Source organism: Mustelus asterias, chromosome 1 (assembly GCF_964213995.1).
Source record: "Mustelus asterias chromosome 1, sMusAst1.hap1.1, whole genome shotgun sequence".
NCBI lineage: Eukaryota > Metazoa > Chordata > Chondrichthyes > Carcharhiniformes > Triakidae > Mustelus > Mustelus asterias.
In genome coordinates this window covers 197,762,780-197,784,783 of record NC_135801.1, presented here as the reverse complement: position 1 = coordinate 197,784,783, position 22,004 = coordinate 197,762,780, and the positions used below count along the sequence as shown (strand labels likewise).

General features: G+C 49.5%; 1 protein-coding gene across 1 annotated transcript in view; it reads right to left on the bottom strand.

Annotated features, from left to right (window-relative positions):
- LOC144480642 (disintegrin and metalloproteinase domain-containing protein 8-like) overlaps positions 1–22,004 on the bottom strand; it is a 122,973-nt gene that overhangs the window by 18,529 nt on the left and 82,440 nt on the right. The window lies entirely within an intron of this gene.

The following is a 22,004-nucleotide window of genomic DNA, read 5'->3' as shown; positions in this document are numbered from 1 at the left end:
GTAACTATCTAAATGCTTTTTAAAAGACAAAATTGTACCCGCCTCTACTACTACCTCTGGCAGCTTGTTCCAGACACTCACCACCCTCTGTGTGAAACAATTGCCCCTCTGGACACTTTTGTATCTCTCCCCTCTCATCTTAAACCTATGCCCTCTAGTTTTAGACTCCCCTTCCTTTGGGAAAAGATATTGACTATCTAGCTGATCTGTGCCCCTCATTATTTTATAGAGCTCTATAAGATCACCCCTCAGCCTCCGACGCTCCAGAGAAAAAAGCCCCAGTCTATCCAGACTCTCCTTATAACTCAATCCATCAAGTCCCGGGAGCATCCTAATAAATCTTTTCTGCACTCTTTCCAGTTTAATAATATCCGTTCTATAATAGGGTGACCAGAATTGCACACAGTATTCCAAGTGTGGCCTTACCAATGTCTTGTACAACTTCAACAAGACATCCCAACTCCTGTATTCAATGTTCTGACCAATGAAACCAAGCATGCCAAATGCCTTCTTCACCCCTCTGTCCACCTGTGACTCCACTTTCAAGGAGCTATGAACATGTACCCCGAGATCTCTTTGTTCTGTAACTCTCCCAACGTCCTACCATTAACTGAGTAAGTCCTGCCCTGGTTCAATCTACCAAAATGCATCACCTCTCATTTGTCTAAATTAAACTCCATTTGCCATTTGTCAGCCCACTGGCCCAATTGATCAAGATCCCGTTGCAATTGGAGATAACCTTCCTCACTGTCCACCATACCACCAATCTTAGTGTCATCTGCAAACTTACTAACTATGCCTCCTACATAGACGTTCGACTTACAGCCCCCAGTGCTGTGTTATGATCCAAACAATGGGCATTTTGGCACTCAGACCACTGAATGAGTTTGCTTCAGAAAGGCTTCCAAAAAAGGTCAGCTCTCCTGACTTATTTGGCAGTGTGAAAGCACTCCCATTGAACCTTGTTGCCAGATGTAGTATCTTGTAAACACTGGCGACAGCCAAATAGTTCAATAGAATAAATGGTTTATTGAGAGAAATAACTAATTACAGAAAGTGAGATAAAGGCTACCGGACTCCAAACAGGGAAACCCCGCACTCTGTCCCTGGAACTGTGTGCTCCAGCCCGCTTGGCTGACCTGGTTGAATGACTCTTGGAGCGCTTCCCTCTTAAAGGGGCATGCCAACACGGTCATGGAGTGGAGATCAAGAAGATTTCGTCCTGTTGAGAAAAATATATCTAAAGGCCATCAATATGAGATAGTTATTGTTTTGGGAGGACTAACAATGCAGGGAATACACAATGAACAGCAGGATGCTCGGATTATAGAGACTAAGAACAAGAGAAAGAAAAGTACAGCACAGGAACAGGCACTTCAGCCCTCCAAGCCTGTGTTGATCATGATGCCCTTTGATGTATTCTGGGAGAAGTCATTGCAATCACCCTGACTGCACAGTGGATGGAGGAAGAACTGGTGTCAAGGAGCAGTTAAACTAAAACACTGCATTAGTGTTTCCCTCCCACCTGCTCTAATCAACAAAAGGGCACTGTTAGGAGGGCAAGCAAGGTAAAAGCAAGGGCCTTGCCCTGCGGCAGTAGTAGAGGACACAAGGAAAAGAGCTGATTGGCAAGTAGAAAGGTCAGGTCGGTATTTTATCACTACAAGTCTCAGAGGTAATTTCTGTAGTTTCTCGTTTGTAAAGGTTATATTCGATAGTAACTAGGAGCAGGAAAGAAGGGCCCGAGAGAACTGGAAAAAACTGAAACATCTTTCAAAACTTTAATTTAATGGGTCATAGAGGGTTACAGCATGGAAACAGGCCCTTCGGCCCAACTTGTCCATGCCACCTTTTTTTTTTAAAACCCCTAAGCTAATCCCAATTGCCCGCATTTGGCCCATATCCCTCTGTACCCATCGTACCCATGTAACTATCTAAATGCTTTTTAAAAGATAAAATTGTACCCACCTCTACCAGTACCTCTGGCAGCTTGTTCCAGACACTCACCACCCTGTGTGAAACAATCGCCCCTCTGGACATTTTTGTTTCTCTCCCCTATGGGGAAGACATGACGGGAGAGCTCCAAGCTGTGGTCTGCTCTTCATGCTCCATGTGGGAGTCGGGGAACATTTCCAGTGCCTGAGCCAGTATGTGTGCAGGAAGTGTCTCCAACTGCAGCTCGAGTTTTGGAGCTGCAGCAGCGGGATACTGTGGGGCATTGATTGTACAAGGTTATGAGGAGCATGGACAGAGTGGATAAGGAGCAACTGTTTCCCTTCATTGAAGGGTTAGTCACAAGGGGGCATGGGTTCAAGGTGAGGGGTAGGAGGTTTAGGTGGCTTGTGAGGAAAAACCTTCATCTTGAATGCGCTGTCTGGGAGGATGGTGGAGGTGGGTTGCCTCACATCCTTTAAAAAGAATCTGGATGAGCACTTGACACGTCATAACATTCAGGGCCATGAGCCAAGTGCTGGCAGATGGGATTAGGTGGGAGTTCAGGTGTTTCTCATGTCAGAGCAGACCCGATGACCGAATGGCTTCTTCTGCACTGAATGATTCTATGATCCGCGAAGCAGAGAGTATTGAGGATAGCACGGGTAGAGAGGTGGTCACACCGCAAGCTCAGACTCCACAGGCAGGAAGGGAATGGGTGACCACCAGACAGAGCAAGAGAGCTAGGCAGGCAGTGCAGGAGTCTCCTGTGGCCATTCCCCTGCAAAACAGATATACGGCTTTGGATACTGTTGAGGGGAATGGCCTCTCAGGAGAAAGCAGCAACAGCCAAATTCATTACACCACAGTTGGTTCTGCTGCAGAGTAGAGAAGTAAAAAGTGTGCCAGTGCAATAGTGAGATGGGGATTAAATTGTAACGGGGATAGACAGGCGTTTCTGTGGCCGCAAACGAGACTCCAGGATGGTATGTTGCCTCCCTGGTGCTGGGGTCAAGGATTTCTCAGCATGACATTCTGAATGGGAGGGTGAACAGCCAATGGGCATAGTAAACACTGGTACAAATGACATAGGTTAAAAAAAGGGATGAGGTCCTAAAAGAAAAATATAGGGAGCGAGGAAGCAAGCTGAAAAGTAGATCTCAAAGGTAGTAATCTCAGGATTATTACCTGTGCCATGTGCTTGTCAGAGTGGAAACAACAGGACACATAAAGAACAAAGAACAAAGAACAGTACAGCACAGGAAACAGGCCCTTCAGCCCTCCAAGCCTGTGCCGCTCCTTGGTCCAACTAGACCAATCGTTTGTATCCCTCCATTCCCAGGCTGTTCATGTGACTATCCAGGTAAGTCTTAAACGATGTCAGCGTGCCTGCCTCCACCACCCTACTTGGCAGCGCATTCCAGGCCCCCACCACCCTCTGTGTAAAAAACGTCCCTCTGATGTCTGAGTTATACTTCACCCCTCTCAGCTTGAGCCCGTGACCCCTCGTGATCGTCACCTCCGACCTGGGAAAAAGCTTCCCACTGTTCACCCTATCTATACCCTTCATAATCTTGTATACCTCTATTAGATCTCCCCTCATTCTCCGTCTTTCCAAGGAGAACAACCCCAGTCTACCCAATCTCTCCTCATAGCTAAGACCCTCCATACCAGGCAACATCCTGGTAAACCTTCTCTGCACTCTCTCCAATGCCTCCACATCCTTCTGGTAGTGCGGCGACCAGAACTGGACGCAGTACTCCAAATGTGGCCTAACCAGCATTCTATACAGCTGCATCATCAGACTCCAGCTTTTATACTCTATACCCCGTCCTATAAAGGCAAGCATACCATATGCCTTCTTCACCACCTTCTCCACCTGTGTTGCCACCTTCAAGGATTTGTGGACTTGCACACCTAGGTCCCTCTGTGTTTCTATACTCCTGATGACTCTGCCATTTATTGTATAACTCCTCCCTACATTATTTCTTCCAAAATGCATCACTTCGCATTTATCCGGATTAAACTCCATCTGCCACCTCTCCGCCCAATTTTCCAGCCTATCTATATCCTGCTGTATTGCCCGACAATGCTCTTCGCTATCCGCAATTCCAGCCATCTTCGTGTCATCCGCAAACTTGCTGATTACACCAGTTACACCTTCTTCCAAATCATTTATATATATCACAAATAGCAGAGGTCCCAGTACAGAGCCCTGCGGAACACCACTGGTCACAGACCTCCAGCCGGAAAAAGACCCTTCGACCACTACCCTCTGTCTCCTATGGCCAAGCCACTTCTCCACCCATCTAGCCACTTCTCCTTGTATCCCATGAGCCTTAACCTTCTTAACCAACCTGCCATGTGGGACTTTGTCAAATGTCTTACTGAAATCCATATACATGGCTGAAAAGATGGTGTGAGGGGGACAGTTTCAGATTCCGAGGGCATTGGGATCGATTCTGGGGGAAGTGGGACCTGTACAAACTGGACAGGTTACGCTTGGGCAGGATCAGGACTGATGTCCTTGAGGGAGTGGTTGTTAGAGTGGTTGGGGAGGGTTTAAACTAATATGTCAGGCGGTTGGGAACCTTTGCAAGGATTCAGAGGAGGGGGAATGAAGAACAAGAGGAAAATACAGTAAGGAGAATAATGAAGCTAATAGGCAGATAAATCAAGAGCCAGAGTCAGATAAAGATCAAGTAAAAAATAGCAGGAAAGGGAGAAGAACTGTTAAAACTGCCCACCTTGAGGCTTTGTACCTGAACATTTGGAGCATTTGAAACAAAAATGGATGAATTAGTTGCACAGATAGATGTAAAGGGATATGATATCGGTGGCATACGGAGACGTGGCTCCAAGGTGAACAAGGATGGGAACTAAACATCGAGGGTTATTCAGTGCTTAGGAAGGACAGACGGAAAAGAAAGTTGCCAAATCGAATGAACAACTTCTGGAGTTCACCTATTCATTCTTTAAATGCCTGCCATTGCCTGTCCACTGTCTTTCCTTTCAGTAATGTTTCCCAGTCCATCATGGCCAATTCATGCCTCATACCATCACCGTTACCTTTATTGAGATTCAGGATCCTGGTCTCAAAATCATCCACATCACTATCCACCTTGACAAAGAATTCTACCATATTATGGTCACTCGTCGCCAAGGGTTCTCTCACAACTAGATTGCCAACTAATCCTTTCTCATTGCACAACACCCAGGCTTCAAGGATCTTCATAACTTAAATGTTTCATCCCAGCAGCATCCTGGTAAATCTCCTCTGTTCTCCTTCCAGTGCATTCACGTCCTTCCTATAAGGTGGCACCTGGGGGCGGACCCTGGTGTCCTGTCAGGCAGACATCAAGAAACCCACTGGGTATTGGAACCCCCTCCTGGGACCTCATTGGCCGGAAGCCAGAGAAGTTTCTGGAAAGGCAAGCAGCCAGGGGGATAAAGGAACACATTTCAGATACACCAGCAGCGAAGACCATTCGGAAGACTGACCAGAGAAGGAAGGAAGGAAGAAGCTGCCATCGAGACTCACCTTTGTGATGACAGACCAGAGGGACTCAGAATCGGGCCTGCAGTTCAACCAAACCATCTTTACGGGTAGTATACTTGAATCTGGGGTGTCCTCTTGTTTTATGTGGGTAATTTAGACCATAAGACATAGGAGCGGAAGTAAGGCCATTCGGCCCATCGAGTCCACTCCACCATTCAATCATGGTTGATTTCAACTCCATTTACCCGCTCTCTCCCCATAGCCCTTAATTCCTCGAGAAATCAAGAATTTATCAATTTCTGTCTTGAAGACGCTCAACGTCTCGGCCTCCACAGCCCTCTGTGGCAATGAATTCCACAGACCCACCACTCTCTGGCTGAAGAAATTTCTCCTCATCTCTGTTCTAAAGTGACTCCCTTTTATTCTAAGGCTGTGCCCCCACGTCCTAGTCTCCCCTGTTAATGGAAACAACTTCCCTACGCCCATCCTATCTAAGCCGTTCATTATCTTGTAAGTTTCTATCTGATCTCCCCCTAAACTCCAATGAATATAATCCCACGATCCTCAGACGTTCATCGTATGTCAGGCCTACCATTCCTGGGATCATCCGTGTGAATCTCCGCTGGACCCGCTCCAGTGCCAGTATGTCCTTCCTGAGGTGTGGGGCCCAAAATTGCTCACAGTACTCCAAATGGGGCCTAACCAGAGCTTTATAAAGCCTCAGAAGTACATCCCTGCTTTTGTATTCCAAGCCTCTTGAGATAAATGACAACATTACATTTGCTTTCTTAATTACGGACTCAACCTGCAAGTTTACCTTTAGAGAATCCTGGACTAGGACTCCCAAGTCCCTTTGCACTTTAGCATTATGAATTTTGTCACCCTTTAGAAAATAGTCCATGCCTCTATTCTTTTTTCCAAAGTGTACGACCTCGCACTTGCCCACGTTGAATTTCATCAGCCACTTCTTGGACCACTCTCCTAAACTGTCTAAATCTTTCTGTAGCCTCCCCACCTCCTCAATACTACCTGCCCCTCCACCTATCTTTGTATCATCGGCAAACTTGGCCAGAATGCTCCCAGTCCTGTCATCTAGATCGTTAATATATAAAGAGAACAGCTGTGGCCCCAACACTGAACCCTGCGGGACACCACTTGTCACCGGTTGCCATTCTGAGAAAGAACCTTTTATCCCAACTCTCTGCCTTCTGTCTGACAGCCAATCGTCAATCCATGTTAGTACCTTGCCTCGAATACCATGGACCCTTATTTTACTCAGCAGTCTCCTGTGAGGCACCTTGTCAAAGGCCTTTTGGAAGTCAAGATAGATAACATCCATTGGCTCTCCTTGGTCTAACCTATTTGTTATCTCTTCAAAGAACTCTAACAGGTTTGTCAGGCACGACCTCCCCTTACTAAATCCATGCTGACTTGTCTTAATCCAACCCTGCACTTCCAAGAATTTAGAAATCTCATCCTTAACGATGGATTCTAGAATTTTGCCAACAACTGAGGTTAGGCTAATTGGCCTATAAGGGTTAATAGTGTTATTATTAATAAATTTGTTGAACCTTTACTTGCATTTGTCCTTTGTCCATCTCGCAAATAAGGACACCGGGGTAAAGCCTTAGAGTAAGCAAACTGGTTGAAAGTATCTGAGAATTAACAGGTACAACACTGTCCTCTCTGCTTTTGTAATCTATACCCTGATTGATAAAGGCGAGTGTGCCATATGCCTTTTTCACTACCCTATTAACCTGCCTTTCCGTCTTCAGAGATCTCTGGACAAACACGCCAAGGTCCCTTTGTTCTTCGGAACTTCCCAGTGTCAGACCTTTCAGAGTATACTTCCTTGTCAAATTACTCCTTCCACCTCACACTTTTCACGGTTAAATTCCATCTGCCACTTATCCACCCATTTGACCATCTTGTCTACATCTCCTGTAACCCAAGATACTCAACCTCACTGTTGACCACCTGGCCAATCTTTGTCTCATCAGCAAACTTACTAATCTTACCCCCAACATAGTCATTTACGCCATTTATATAAATGACGAACAGTAGGGGGCCAGGATGGATCCCTGTGGTACACCACTGGTCACTGGCCTCCAGTCACTAAAGTCACTAAAGAAGCCATCTATCACCACCCTCTGTCTCCAACCGTTAAGCCAATTATGTATCCACCTTGTCAGATCACCCTGTATCCCATGTGCATTAGCCTTCTTATTAAATCTCCCATGTGGGACTTTGTCAAAGGCTTTGCTAAAATCCATGCAAACTACATTACAGGGACAGGTAGTATTGAGGAAGCAGGGGGGCTGCAGAAGGACTTGGACAGGTTAGGAGAGTGGGCAAAGAAGTGGCAGATGGAATATAATGTGGAAAAGTGCGAGGTTCTGCATTTTGGAAGGAGGAATGGAGGCATGGACTATTTTCTAAATGGGAAAATGCTTAGGAAATCAGAAACACAAAGAGACTTGGGAGTCATTGTTCAAGATTCTCTGAAGGTTAACGTATAGGTTCAGTCGGCAGTTAGGAAGGTAAATGCAATGTTAGCGTTCATGTCGAGAAGGCTAGAATACAAGAGCAGGGATGTACTTCTGAGGCTGTATAAGGCTCTGGTCAGACCCCATTTCAGTATTGTGAGCTGTTTTGGGCCCCATATCTAAGGAAGGATGTGCTGGCCTTGGAAAAAGTCCAGAGGAGGTTCACAAGAATGATCCCTGGAATGAAGAGCTTATTGAATGAGGAACGGTTGAGGGTTCTGGGTCTGTACTCATTGGAGTTCAGAAGGATGAGGGGGGGATCTTATTGAAACTTACAGGATACTGCGAGGCCTGGATAGAGTGGACATGGAGGGGATGTTTTCACCAGTAGGAAAAACTAGAACCAGAGGGCACAACCTCAGGCTAAAGGGACGATCCTTTAAAACAGAGATGAGGAGGAATTTCTTCAGCCAGAGAGTGGTGAATCTGTGGAACTCTTTGCCGCAGAAGGTTGTGGAGGCCAGGTCATTGAGTGTCTTTAAAACAGAGATAAATAGGTTCTTGATTAATGAGGGGATCGGGGGTTATGAGGCAAAGGCAGGAGAATGGGGATGAGAAAAATTACCATGATTGAATGCCAGAGCAGACTCGATGAGCTGAGTGGCCTAATTCTGCTCATATGTCTTATGGTCTTACATCAACCGCACTACCCTCATCCATACACTTGGTTACATGCTCAAAAAATTCAATCAAATTTGTTAGGTATGACCTCCCTCTGACAAAAGCATGCTGACTATCTCTGATCAAACCTTAACTCTCCAAATGAAGATAGATTCTCTCCTTCAGAATCTTCTCCAGTAGTTTCCCAACCATAGACGTGAGACTCACTGGTCTGTAGTTCCCTGGCTTGTCTCTACAACCTTTCTTAAATAGTGGGACCACATTAGAGCCATTCTCCAGTCCTCTGGCACCTGCTCCATCTGATGAAGGAGCAGCGTGCCGAAAGCTAATGGCATTTGCTACCAAATAAACCTGTTGGACTTTAACCTGGTGTTGTTAAAACTCTTACTGTGTTTATCCCGGTCTAACGCCGGCATTTCCACATCATGACCTGCCTGGCGGTCAGGGAGGAATTAAAAATGTGGGTCAGAGCCCCTGCAATTTCCTTCCTTGCCTCCCACAACAACCTGGGACACAATTCATCTGGACCTAAAGATTCGTCCACTTGTAAGCCCGCCAATACCTTGTCACTCCCTATGATAATTTTCTGGAGGGCCTCACAGTCTCTCTTCCCAAGTTCCATAACTACCTCCACATTCTCAATGGTGAAGGCAGATGTGAAATATTTGTTAACACCCAACCAATGTCCTCTACCTCCACCCACAGATTTTCCCCTTGGTCCCTAATGGGCCTTGCTCTGTCCCTGGTTATCCTCTTCCCATTGATATACTTATAGAATGTCTTAGAATTTTCCAGACTTTTACCAGCCAGAGCTTTCTCATATCCCCTCTTTGCTTTCCTAATTGATTTCTTAAGCTCCATCCTGCACTTTCTGTACTTCCCTAATGCCGCCGCAGACTTACTTCCCTCAAGCTTGTCCTCTTTTTAGGTCAAACCAAACCAAGTAAACAAACTCAGATTAAATCAGGACAAAGTAAAAGGGGCAGCTCCCAAAAAGGAGGGGGATCAGCCCGAACAGAAATCAAAGTACAAAGGAAACTTAAAAACATCAAATTAAAATGTGATTATTGGGGTCAATAATGCACCCCAACCCCTGCGGTGCCCAGCGGGCACGGAAAGCGTCAACTAAGCCTCTCTTTTGCTTCTCATTGTATCCCAAATGTCTCTGGTCATTTGTGGTTCTCTGGGTTTGTTACATCTTCCTGATACCCTGGAGGGAACATATTGGACCTGTACCCTCCCCATTTCATCTTTGAACACCCCCACTGCTCTTCTGTAGATTTCCCCACAAGTAACCCGTTCCAGTCTACCTTGGCCAGATCCTGCCTAATTTTGTTAAAATCTACTCTCCCCCAATCCAAAATCTTTTTCTGAAAATTGTCAATTTCTTTGTCCATAACAAATTTGAATTGAACTATGTTGTGATCGCTATCACCAAAATGCTCCCCCAACCAACACATCAACCACCTGTCCAGCTTCATTCCCCAGAATTAGATCCAGCACAGCTCCTCCCTTGTTGGATTCGCTACATGTACTGTATACATTTAAAGAACTCTACTCCATCTAAGCCCTTATTAATTATCCCAATTAATGTTGAAAGTTGAAATCACCTAATATAATTACCCTTTTATTATTTTTATATCCTTCTGCAAATTGCACACACATTTGCTCTTCAATTTCCCACTGACTATCTGGGGGTCTATAATGAACACCTAGCAACATAGGAAACAAAAGGGACAGCTAAGCTCCACCCACAAAGCTTCACTTGATGCCCCTCCAAGATATCATCTCTCCTTCCTGCAGTAACTGCCTCCTTAACTAATAATGCAATGCTTCCTCCTCTTTTACCCACTCCTCTGTCTTGCCTGAAGATTCCATATCCCGGGATGTTGAGCTGCTAATCCTGCCCCTCACTCAACCACATCTCTGATGGCTATTAAATCATAATTACACCCGTCAATCCTCCCCCTTAACTCACCTTTAATATTCCTGGCATTAAAGTAGAGGCCCTACAGCTTTGCCTTACTTACTTGAAGCTTACTACTGCTGCATTCCCTCTGACCTGATTACTTTTCTATGTTATACTGTGTCCCTATTCTGCTAACAGTCTGGGTTCCCTCCCCCTGCCAAACTAGTTTAAACTCTTCCCAACAGCACGAGCAAATCCACCAGCGAGGATGTTAGTCCCGCTCTGGTTCAGATATAGACCACCCCGCGTGTACAGGTCCCACCTTCCCCAGAAACGGTCCCAGTGGTCCAGGAATCTAAAACCCTCCCTCCTGCACCAACTCTTAAGCCATGTATTCATCTGTGCTATTCTCCTATTTCTGTACTCATTAGCTCATGGCACTGGGAGTGCAGTGGCACCACGGCCGGCTCTGTTCAACAGGGAGAGTCAAAGCACAGAAGAGCAATAGACGACGGCAGCAGCCCCGGGCGGCCCGCGGTGCTATTTCTGTGGGGGAGCGAAGCATACTCGGCAACGGTGTCCTGCTAAAGCTGTGTTGTGCACCGCATGCGGTAAAAAAGGGCACTATTCAAAAGTGTGCCGATCTAAACCCAGGAACGGCAGTGCGGCCTGCGATTCTTCAGAGCTCGGGTCTTCGTCGTCGAAGTCATCGCGGGGTTCGTCCACGTGCGAGGCCAGGAAGCGCCATTACGGTCGACGGAGTCGGAGGAGTGTGACCACCAGGGGTCGCTGAGTTTGGCGCCCTCACCCACATGCGACTCATGGGAGCGGCCATGTTGGACGACACTGACCACGAACGACCAGCAGGGGTCCTCCTCATCGATTTCAGCTGCCTGCAGTGGCGCTCATGAACCAACGGTGGCGTCGATCATCCTGGACCAAGCCAAGCCTCATAGACTTGACAAATCTATGATGAATATCCAGGTAAATGACCACGTGATTTATTGTCTGTTTGACAGCGGGAGCACTGAGAGCTTTATCCACCCAGACACTGTGAAGTGGTGTGGACTCCAGATTCAACCTGCCAAACAGACAATCTCTATGGCATCAAGGTCCCGGTCTGTTGCCGTGCTAGGGAGTTGCGTGGTAACCTTGAAAGTGCAAGGCACAGTTTACGAGCGTTTCAAGCTCCTCGTGTTGCCGTATCTTTGCGCGCCAATACTTCTCGGACTAAACTTCATGGTCCACTTGAGGAGTGTAATCCTACAGTATGGTGGGCCACTCCCTTCACTGGCAGTGGGAAAACAGCAGCAGCCTCCAAATTGCCCAACGCACCCCGCCTGCAGCCTCTTGACGCTGAAGATCACCACACCCTCCTTGTTCCAGAATCTTGTGCCAGGCTGCAAGCCCATCGCGACTAAAAGTAGGCGTTACAGCGCTGAGGATCGGATCTTCATTAGATCCGAGGTTCAGCGGCTCCTCAAAGAAAGGATCATACAACCTAGCGCTAGTCCGTGGAGGGCGCAGGTCGTGGTGGTCAAGAGCGGGAACAAACCCCGGATGGTCATTGACTACAGTCAGACCATTAACCGATATACGCAGCTGGATGCGTATCCTCTCCCGCGCATATCTGATATGGTCAATCAGATTGCGCAGTACCGGGTGTTCTCCACCATAGACCGCAAGTCTGCCTACCACCAACTCCCCATTCGCCCAGAGGACCGACAATACACGGCTTTTGAGGCGGATGGTCGCTTGTATCACTTTCTCAGGGTTCCCTTTGGTGTCACCAATGGGGTCTCGGTCTTCCAGCGTGCTATGGACCGAATGGTGGACCAGAACGGGCTGCGGGCTACCTTCCCGTACCTGGATAATGTCACCATCTGCGGCCATGACCAGCAGGACCACGACACGAATCTCCTGAACTTCCTACGCACTGCATCTCGCCTGAACTTGACCTACAACAGGGAGAAGTGTGTGTTTCGTACGCGCCGTTTAGCCATCCTAGGATACGTGGTGGAAAACGGGGTCATTGGCCCTGATCCAGACCGTATGCGCCCCCTTTCTGAACTTCCCTTGCCCGCTAGTGCAAAAGCACTGAGAAGATGCTTAGGCTTCTTCTCTTATTATGCACAGTGGGTTCCCAATTACGCGGACAAAGCCCGTCCGCTCATTAAGTCCACGACTTTTCCCTTAACGCCAGAGGCCCGATTGGCCTTCGATAAGTTGAAAGCCGATATCGCGAAAGCTACGATGCACGCTGTAGACGAGTCCATCCCCTTTTAGGTGGAGAGCGATGCATCTGATTTCGCCCTGGCCGCCACACTTAACCAGGCGGGCAGGCCCGTCGCATTTTTTTCCCGCACCCTCCAAGGCCCCGAAATTCGGCATTCAGCGGTGGAAAAGGAGGCCCAGGCCATTGTGGAGGCCGTCAGGCACTGGCGCCATGACTTGGCGGGAAAACGGTTCACCCTGATCACGGACCAGCGGTCCGTGGCGTTCATGTTTAACAACACGCAGAGGAGCAAGATCAAGAATGACAAGATCTTGCGGTGGAGAATTGAACTCTCCACCTATAACTACGACATCATGTACCGTCCAGGGAAACTCAATGAGCCCTCGGATGCCCTCTCGCGTGGAACATGCGACAGTATACAGGAGGACCGTTTGCAGGCCCTCCATAATGACCTCTGCCATCCTGGGGTCACTCGGCTCTACCACTTTATAAAAGCCCGCAACCTGCCTTACTCGGTGGAGGACGTCAGGTCAGTAACAAGGAGCTGTCGGGTTTGCGCGGAATGCAAACCACACTTTTACCGACCTGACCGGGCACATTTAGTCAAGGCCACTCGTCCATTCGAGAGACTGAGTGTCGATTTTAAGGGCCCCCTTCCCTCAACAGATCGGAATGTGTACTTCCTCAATATCATTGATGAGTACTCTCGGTTCCCTTTTGTTGTTCCCTGCTCTGATACATCCGCTGCCACGGTTATCAAGGCATCCCGTGATCTCTTTACCCTGTTCGGGTACCCCGGCTACATCCATAGCGACAGGGGCTCGTCGTTCATGAGCGATGACTTGAGGCAATTCCTGCTCTCCTACGGGATTGCCTCTAGTAGGACCACGAGCTACAACCCTAGGGGTAACGGACAGGTGGAACGTGAGAATGCTACAGTCTGGAAGGCTGTCTTACTGGCGTTCAAGTCAAAAAGTCTTCCAGTCTCCCGTTGGCAAGAGGTGCTCCCTGATGCGCTCCATTCTATTCGCTCCCTCCTGTGTACGGCAACCAATGCTACTCCCCACGAGAGGATGTTCTCATTCCCTCGGAAGTCTTCCTCGGGGACCTCATTACCGTCTTGGTTGACATACTCAGGACCCGTCCTCCTGCGGCGACATGTAAGGGCCCGCAAGTCCGACCCGTTGGTCGAACAGGTCCATCTCCTCCACGCCAACCCTCAGTATGCCTATGTGGCATACCCTGACGGGCGAGAGGATACGGTCTCGATCCGAGACCTGGCGCCAGCAGGGGACGTAGCAAACCCTGTCGCTCCCATACCCCCTGTAACAAACCCTTTATCTCTTGTTTCTTCCCCGGACACGGCGCGGGCAGCATCGGGACCGTTGCTTAACCATTTTACTCCAATGTACAGCTTGCCTGAGCCCAGAAGATGGTCGCCACTGCAGGGCGTGTCAGGATCCCATGGACTACCGTCACCTCAGGGTCAACCGGCCTGTGAACAGCTGGACGCCGCCTTGGGGAGAACGCCACCGTAAGTGCCTACTCCGGTGTCACCGCCGGTATTGAGGAGGTCACAACGACGGTGCGGTCCCCCTGACCGTCTGAACTTATAGACTGCTGACACTTTATTCTGTTTTTGTACCCCGCCGGCCTTTGTTCTCAAAGGAGGGGTGAATGTGGTGAACCATCGTTGGTTCCCACTGGATAGTACTGAGCCAGGGGCTGGCCAGTACTACAAGGATGTACATATGTTACTGTTGGGTTGTGCTATTGTTGCTGTTGGGGTTAGGGTGGGGTTGTTACACCTTTGTACTGTAGTGTTGTGGCACATCCCAGTCGGGCTCCGCCTCCTGGGAGAGGTATAAGAGTCCCTGCTCTGGCCGGGACCCCTTCAGTCTGGGATAGTGTATATAAGTACTGGCTGCTTCATTACAGTAAATAAAAGCCTTTCATTTACCGAGCTTCAGGCCTCGTGTTTGAGTAGCGCATCAAAGACCTACCCTCCAAACCGGGCAGCATCCTGGTAAATCTCCTCTGCACTCTTTCCAGCGCTTCCACATCTTTCTTATGGTGAGGTGACCAGAACTGTACACAATATTCCAAATGTGGTCTCACCAAGGTCCTGTTCATATATTAAGTCTTCGGGAGAAGAACGACCAATAGCTTTTGCTTTGCACACTCTGACTAAGGCTGAATCTAACAATGCTCAGCTAGAAAAAGGAGCATTGAGTATAATTCTTGGTGAACAAAGGTATCATCATTATTTATATGGTCATCATTTCATATTATTGACTGGTCATGAACCTTTAACTACTATTTTTGGGCCATATAAAGGCATTTACCTTCGTTAACTGCTAAGCAATTGCAAAGATGGTCACTGATCTTATCAGCACACTCATGATATAAAGTATCATCAATCAGAATATTAATGCAAATTAATGCATTGTCATTCTTATCTTTACTATTGAGTCGATGCCAACAAATAGTTCTGTTAATATTTTTTATTTTTCACTCATAGATCATTTGCCTGTGACAGCTTCTCAAGTTCAAAGACATACCAGAAATGATGCCACGATGGGGAAGGTGGTGGATATGGTATTGAAAGGAACAATGTTATAATTCAGGCCAGAAACTCCAAAGTGTGTTCTGGAGTCCGCCTGGATCATCAGCTTTGCAATTTGAATTTGGCTCGGGTGAGCATGAAAGGTTTCACTTCAGGTATGCTTCAACTGACCCACTAGGGAGCTTTTATCAAGCAAAGTTTATTTAAGAATACAGTTAATATATAGTCATAACTTTTGCCAATTGCAAACAAGGAAAAAAATCCATGATATTATATAACCTTAGATAAATAGACGAAATGTTCCAATCAAACAAACTCCCCGATAGGAAACCCTTGCCATAGGTTTAGCACAGAAAATACGAATGCTCATATGATGCTGGAGCTTCGTCCTTTCGTTGGATGCTGCATTTCTCTTCACACACACACACACACAGACATACAGACACACACACAGGCACACACACACAGACACACACAGACAAGCTTGGAGTCAGGACAGTTTCCAAAAACACCAGGGAGAGAGAGAGACTCGAGGCAAGCTCACCACCAACAGCAGATTTTCCACTCCAGGAAAGCTGCTTCCAGTTAGCCAGCAGAATCGACAATACCCGCGAGAGAGAGGGGGACAACCAGGACAGAGAGAGAGAGGGAAAAACCAGGACACAGAGAGAGGGAGAAACCAGGACACAGAGAGAGGGAGAAACCAGGACAGAAAGAGAGAGGGAGAAACCAGGACAGAGAGAGAGAGGGAGAAACCAGGACAGAGAGAGAGTGGGAGAAACCAGGACACAGAGAGAGGGAGAAACCAGGACACAGAGAGAGAGGGGGAAACCAGGACAGAGAGAGAGAGGGAGAAACCAGGACACAGAGAGAGAGGGAGAAACCAGGACAGACAGGACAGAGAGAGAGAGAGGGAGAAACCAGGACAGAGAGAGAGGGGGAGACAACCAGGACAGAGAGAGAGAGGGAGAAACCAGGACAGAGAGAGAGAGGGAGAAACCAGGACAGAGAGAGAGAGGGAGAAACCAGGACAGAGAGAGAGGGAGAAACCAGGACAGAGAGACAGAGGGAGACAACCAGGACAGAGAGAGAGAGAGGGAGAAACCAGGACAGAGAGAGAGAGGGAGAAACCAGGACAGAGAGAGAGAGGGGGAGACAACCAGGACAGAGAGAGAGAGAGAGAGACAACCAGGACAGAGAGAGAGAGGGAGACAACCAGGACAGAGAGAGGGAGAAACCAGGACAGAGAGAGAGAGGGAGACACCAGGACAGAGAGAGAGAGGGAGAAACCAGGACAGAGAGAGAGAGAGGGAGACAACCAGGACAGAGAGAGAGAGAGGGAGACAACCAGGACAGAGAGAGAGTGGGAGAAACCAGGACAGAGAGAGAGGGAGACAACCAGGACAGAGAGAGAGTGGGAGAAACCAGGACAGAGTGAGAGGGAGAAACCAGGACAGAGAGAGGGAGGGAGAAACCAGGACACAGAGAGAGGGAGAAACCAGGACAGAGTGAGAGGGAGAAACCAGGACAGAGAGAGAGAGGGAGAAACCAGGACACAGAGAGAGGGGGAGACAACCAGGACAGAGAGAGAGAGGGGGAAACCAGGACAGAGAGAGAGAGGGAGAAACCAGGACAGAGAGAGAGAGGGGGAAACCAGGACAGAGCGAGAGAGGGAGAAACCAGGACACAGAGAGAGAGAGGGGGAAACCAGGACAAAGAGAGAGAGGGAGAAACCAGGACAGAGAGAGAGGGAGAAACCAGGACAGAGAGAGAGAGGGGGAAACCAGGACAGAGAGAGAGAGGGGGAAACCAGGACAAAGCGAGAGAGGGAGAAACCAGGACAGAGAGAGAGAGGGGGAAACCAGGACAAAGAGCGAGAGGGAGAAACCAGGACAGAGAGAGAGAGGTAGAAACCAGGACACAGAGAGAGGGAGAAACCAGGACAGAGAGAGAGAGGGGGAAACCAGGACAGAGAGAGAGAGGGAGAAACCAGGACAGAGAGAGAGAGGGGGAAACCAGGACAGAGAGAGAGAGGGAGAAACCAGGACAGAGAGAGAGGGGGAGACAACCAGGACAGAGAGAGAGAGAGAGGGAGAAACCAGGACAGAGAGAGAGGGAGGGAGAAACCAGGACAGAGAGAGAGAGGGAGAAACCAGGACAGAGAGAGAGGGAGAAACCAGGACAGACAGGACAGAGAGAGAGAGGGAGACAACCTGGACAGAGAGAGAGAGGGAGAAACCAGGACAGAGAGAGAGAGGGGGAGACAACCAGGACAGAGAGAGAGAGAGGGAAACACCCAGGACAGAGAGAGAGAGGGAGACAACCAGGACAGAGAGAGAGAGAGGGAGAAACCAGGACAGAGAGAGAGAGGGAGAAACCAGGACAGAGAGAGAGAGAGGGAGACAACCAGGACAGAGAGAGAGAGAGGGAGAAACCAGGACAGAGAGAGGGAGGGGGAGACAACCAGGACAGAGAGAGAGAGAGGGAGAAACCAGGACAGAGAGAGGGAGAAACCAGGACAGAGAGAGAGAGGGAGACAACCAGGACAGAGAGAGAGAGGGAGACAACCAGGACAGAGAGAGAGAGGGAGAAACCAGGACAGAGAGAGAGAGGGAGAAACCAGGACAGAGAGAGAGAGGGAGACAACCAGGACAGAGAGAGAGAGGGAGAAACCAGGACAGAGAGAGGGAGAAACCAGGACAGAGAGAGAGAGGGAGAAACCAGGACAGAGAGAGGGAGGGAGACACCAGGACAGAGAGAGAGAGGGAGAAACCAGGACAGAGAGAGAGGGAGACAACCAGGACAGAGAGAGAGAGGGAGAAACCAGGACAGAGAGAGAGAGGGAGACAACCAGGACAGAGAGTGTGGTGAACCATCGTTGGTTACCACTGTGGGGTTATTCCAATGTTACTGTTGGGTTAGGGTGTTGCCACTGTGGGGGTTGTTATAATGTTGTTGTTGGGTTAGGGTGTTTACACTGTGGGATTAATATACCTGTGGTGGATGCTGTTATGGCACATCCCGGTCGGTCCCCGCCTCCTGGGGAGAGGTATAAGACCCTCTGCTCAGGCGGGACCCCTCCAGTCTGGATTGGTGTACTCGTGTTAGATAGTTCCATTGTTTGTCAATAAAAGCCTTCAATCGCTGAAGCCTTGTACCTCGTGTTTGATTGTCGCGCATCAATTTTATTGACAAACACAAAACTCTCGACAGTAAAGAGAGTATGGAGCAAATGCTGAAACCAGAGTGTCTGACACTGGACCCACGTGCGGTCGGCGCCTCTAACACATTCGATCACTGGCTGAAGTGTTTCGAGGACTACCTGGCGGCCTCTGCAGCAGTTACTACGGACAACGACAGACTCCAGGTCCTCCATGCGAGGGTAAGCGACACGGTCTATCTCGCGATTCGTGCGGCCACCACTTACCCGAGGGCCATCGAGCTCTTGAAAAAACGATACATGAGACCTCCCAACGAGATTCACGCTCGTTACCTCCTCGCTACACGACGTCGGCAGTCGGGCGAAACCATGGAGGACTACGCCAATGAGCTCTTGCAGCTGCGACTGCAAAGCTGTGTCGGCTGAGCAGTACATGTACGACCTCGCCCGAGATGCGTTTGTAGCAGGGGTAGGGTCCTCGTACATCCGGCTCAAGCTGTTGGAGAAAGGGAATCTCAACCTGACCCAAGCGATGGAGATGGCTGAGATGCTGGAGGCAGCGTCGAAAAGCTTGGCTCTGTACCCCGAAGACCACGTGGAGACAACGTGGCAGGAGCAAGCACAAATCCCTCCTCGCCCCACGGGTTCGCGCTCCCATATCGACCCGACGACGGCGGCAGCTCCAGGCGGCCAGCGGTGCTATTTTTGCGGAGGGGCCAAGCATCCACGGCAACAGTGTCCTGCTAAAACAGTGATTTGCAGTCAGTGCGGTAAAAAGGGGCACTACGCGAAAGTCTGCAGATCGAAGCCCAAGAACGGCAGTGCAGCCTGTGACCCTCCAGAGCGGAGACAATCTCCTTCGGCGTCGCAGTATCCACGAGGTCCGACCACGTGCGAATCCAGGACGACGCCATCGTGGCTGGCGGAGGAGGAAGATGACCACCAGGAGTCGCTACGCTTGGCGCCCTCACCCACGTGCGATTCATGGGGGCGGCCATCGTGGTCGACGACGACCAGGAGCGACCAGCAGGGGTCCTCAGTATCAACCTCGGCTGCCTGCAGTGACATCCAAGGGCCAACGGTGGCGTCGATCTCTCTGGACCAGACAAAGCATCACAGGCTTGACTGTTCGATGATGAACATCAAGGTAAATGGTCGTACTGTGTATTGTCTGTTTGACAGTGGGAGCACCGAGAGTTTTATTCACCCTGACACTGCAAAGAGGTGTGGACTCCGGGTTCTACCTGCCAAACAGACAATTTCTATGGCATCACGGTCCCGGTCTGTACCGATCCAAGGACGTTGTATGGTAACCCTGGAGGTGCAGGGCACAATTTACGAGCGATACAGGCTCCTTGTGTTGCCGCACCTTTGCGCGCCAATTCTCCTCGGACTAAACTTTATGGTCCACATGAAGAGTGTGATCCTACAGTACGGTGGGCCACTCCCTTCGCTGGCAGTAGGGAATCAGCCGCAGCCTCCAAATTGTCCAAAGCGCCCCACATGCAATCTTTCCACACTAAAGATCACCACACCCTCTTTATTTAAGAATCTGGTACCAGGCTGCAAGCCCATCGCTACTAAAAGTAGGCGTTACAGCGCTGAAGACCGGATCTTCATTAGATCTGAGGTTCAGCGGCTCCTCAAAGAAGGGATCATACAGCCCAGTGCTAGTCCGTGGAGAGCGCAGGTCGTGGTGGTTAAAAGCGGGAACAAACCCCGGATGGTCATTGATTACAGTCAGACCATTAATCGATATATGCAGCTGGATGCGTATCCTCTCCCGCGCATATCTGATATGGTCAATCAGATTGCGCAGTACCGGGTGTTCTCCACCATAGACCTTAAGTCCGCCTACCAGCAACTCCCCATCCGCCCAGAGGACCGACAATATACGGCTTTTGAGGCGGATGGTCGTCTGTATCAGTTTCTTAGGGTTCCATTTGGTGTCACCAATGGGGTCTCGGTCTTCCAGCGTGCTATGGACCGAATGGTGGACCAGAACGGGTTGCGGGCTACCTTCCCGTACCTGGATAACGTCACCATCTGCGGCCATGACCAGCAGGACCATGACACAAACCTCCAGAACTTTCTGCGCACTGCGTCTCGCCTGAATCTGACCTATAACAGGGAGAAGTGTGTATTCCGTACGCGCAGGTTAGCTATCCTGGGATACGTGGTGGAAAACGGGGTCATCGGCCCTGATCCAAACCGTATGCGCCCCCTTACTGAACTTCCCTTGCCCGCTAGCGCAAAAGCACTGAGGAGATGCCTCGGCTTTTTTTCTTATTATGCGCAGTGGGTCCCCAACTACGCGGACAAAGCCCGTCCGCTCATCAAGTCCACGACTTTCCCACTCACGCCGGAGGCCCAATTGGCCTTCAAGGCTTTGAAAAGTGACATTGCGAAAGCCACGATGCACGCGGTGGATGAATCCATCCCTTTTCAGGTGGAAAGTGATGCATCGGATTTCGCCCTGGCCGCCACACTGAACCAGGCAGGCAGGCCCGTCGCGTTTTTTTCCCGCACCCTTCAAGGTCCCGAAATTCGGCATTCAGCGGTGGAGAAGGAGGCTCAGGCTATTGTGGAGGCCATCAGACACTGGCGCCATTACCTGGCGGGGAAGCGGTTCACCCTGATCACGGATCAACGATCCGTGGCGTTTATGTTCAGTAATACGCAGAGGGGCAAGATCAAGAATGATAAGATCTTGCGGTGGAGAATTGAGCTCTCCACCTATAATTACGATATTATGTATCGTCCAGGGAAACTCAATGAGCCCTCGGATGCCCTCTCGCGCGGAACATGCGCTATCATGAAGGAGGACCGCTTGAACGCCCTCCATAATGACCTGTGCCATCCTGGGGTCACTCGGCTCTACCACTTCATAAAAGCCCGCAACCTGCCCTACTCGGTGGAGGATGTCAGGTCTGTAACGAGAAGCTGTCGGATTTGCGCGGAATGCAAACCGCACTTTTATCGACCTGACCGGGCACAATTGGTCAAGGCCACTCGCCCCTTCGAGAGGCTGAGTGTGGATTTTAAGGGCCCCCTTCCCTCAACGGACCGGAATGTGTATTTTCTCAATATCATAGATGAATACTCCCGGTTCCCGTTTGTTGTCCCCTGTGCGGACACGTCGACTGCCACAGTGATTAAGGCATTCAGTGATCTTTTTACCCTGTCCGGGTACCCCTGCTACATACATAGCGACAGGGGCTCGTCGTTCATGAGTAACGACTTGAGGCAATTCCTGCTCTCATACGGGATTGCCTCTAGTAGAACCACGAGCTACAACCCTAGGGGTAACGGACAGGTGGAGAGAGAGAATGCTACAGTCTGGAAGGCTGTCCTATTGGCGCTGAAGTCCAGGGGCCTTCCAGTCTCCCGGTGGCAGGAGGTCCTTCCAAATGCGCTTCATTCCATTCGCTCCCTCCTGTGTACGGCAACCAATGCTACTCCCCACGAGAGGATGTTCTCATTCCCTTGGAAGTCGTCCTCGGGGATCTCCTTACCAGCCTGGTTGACGTACCCA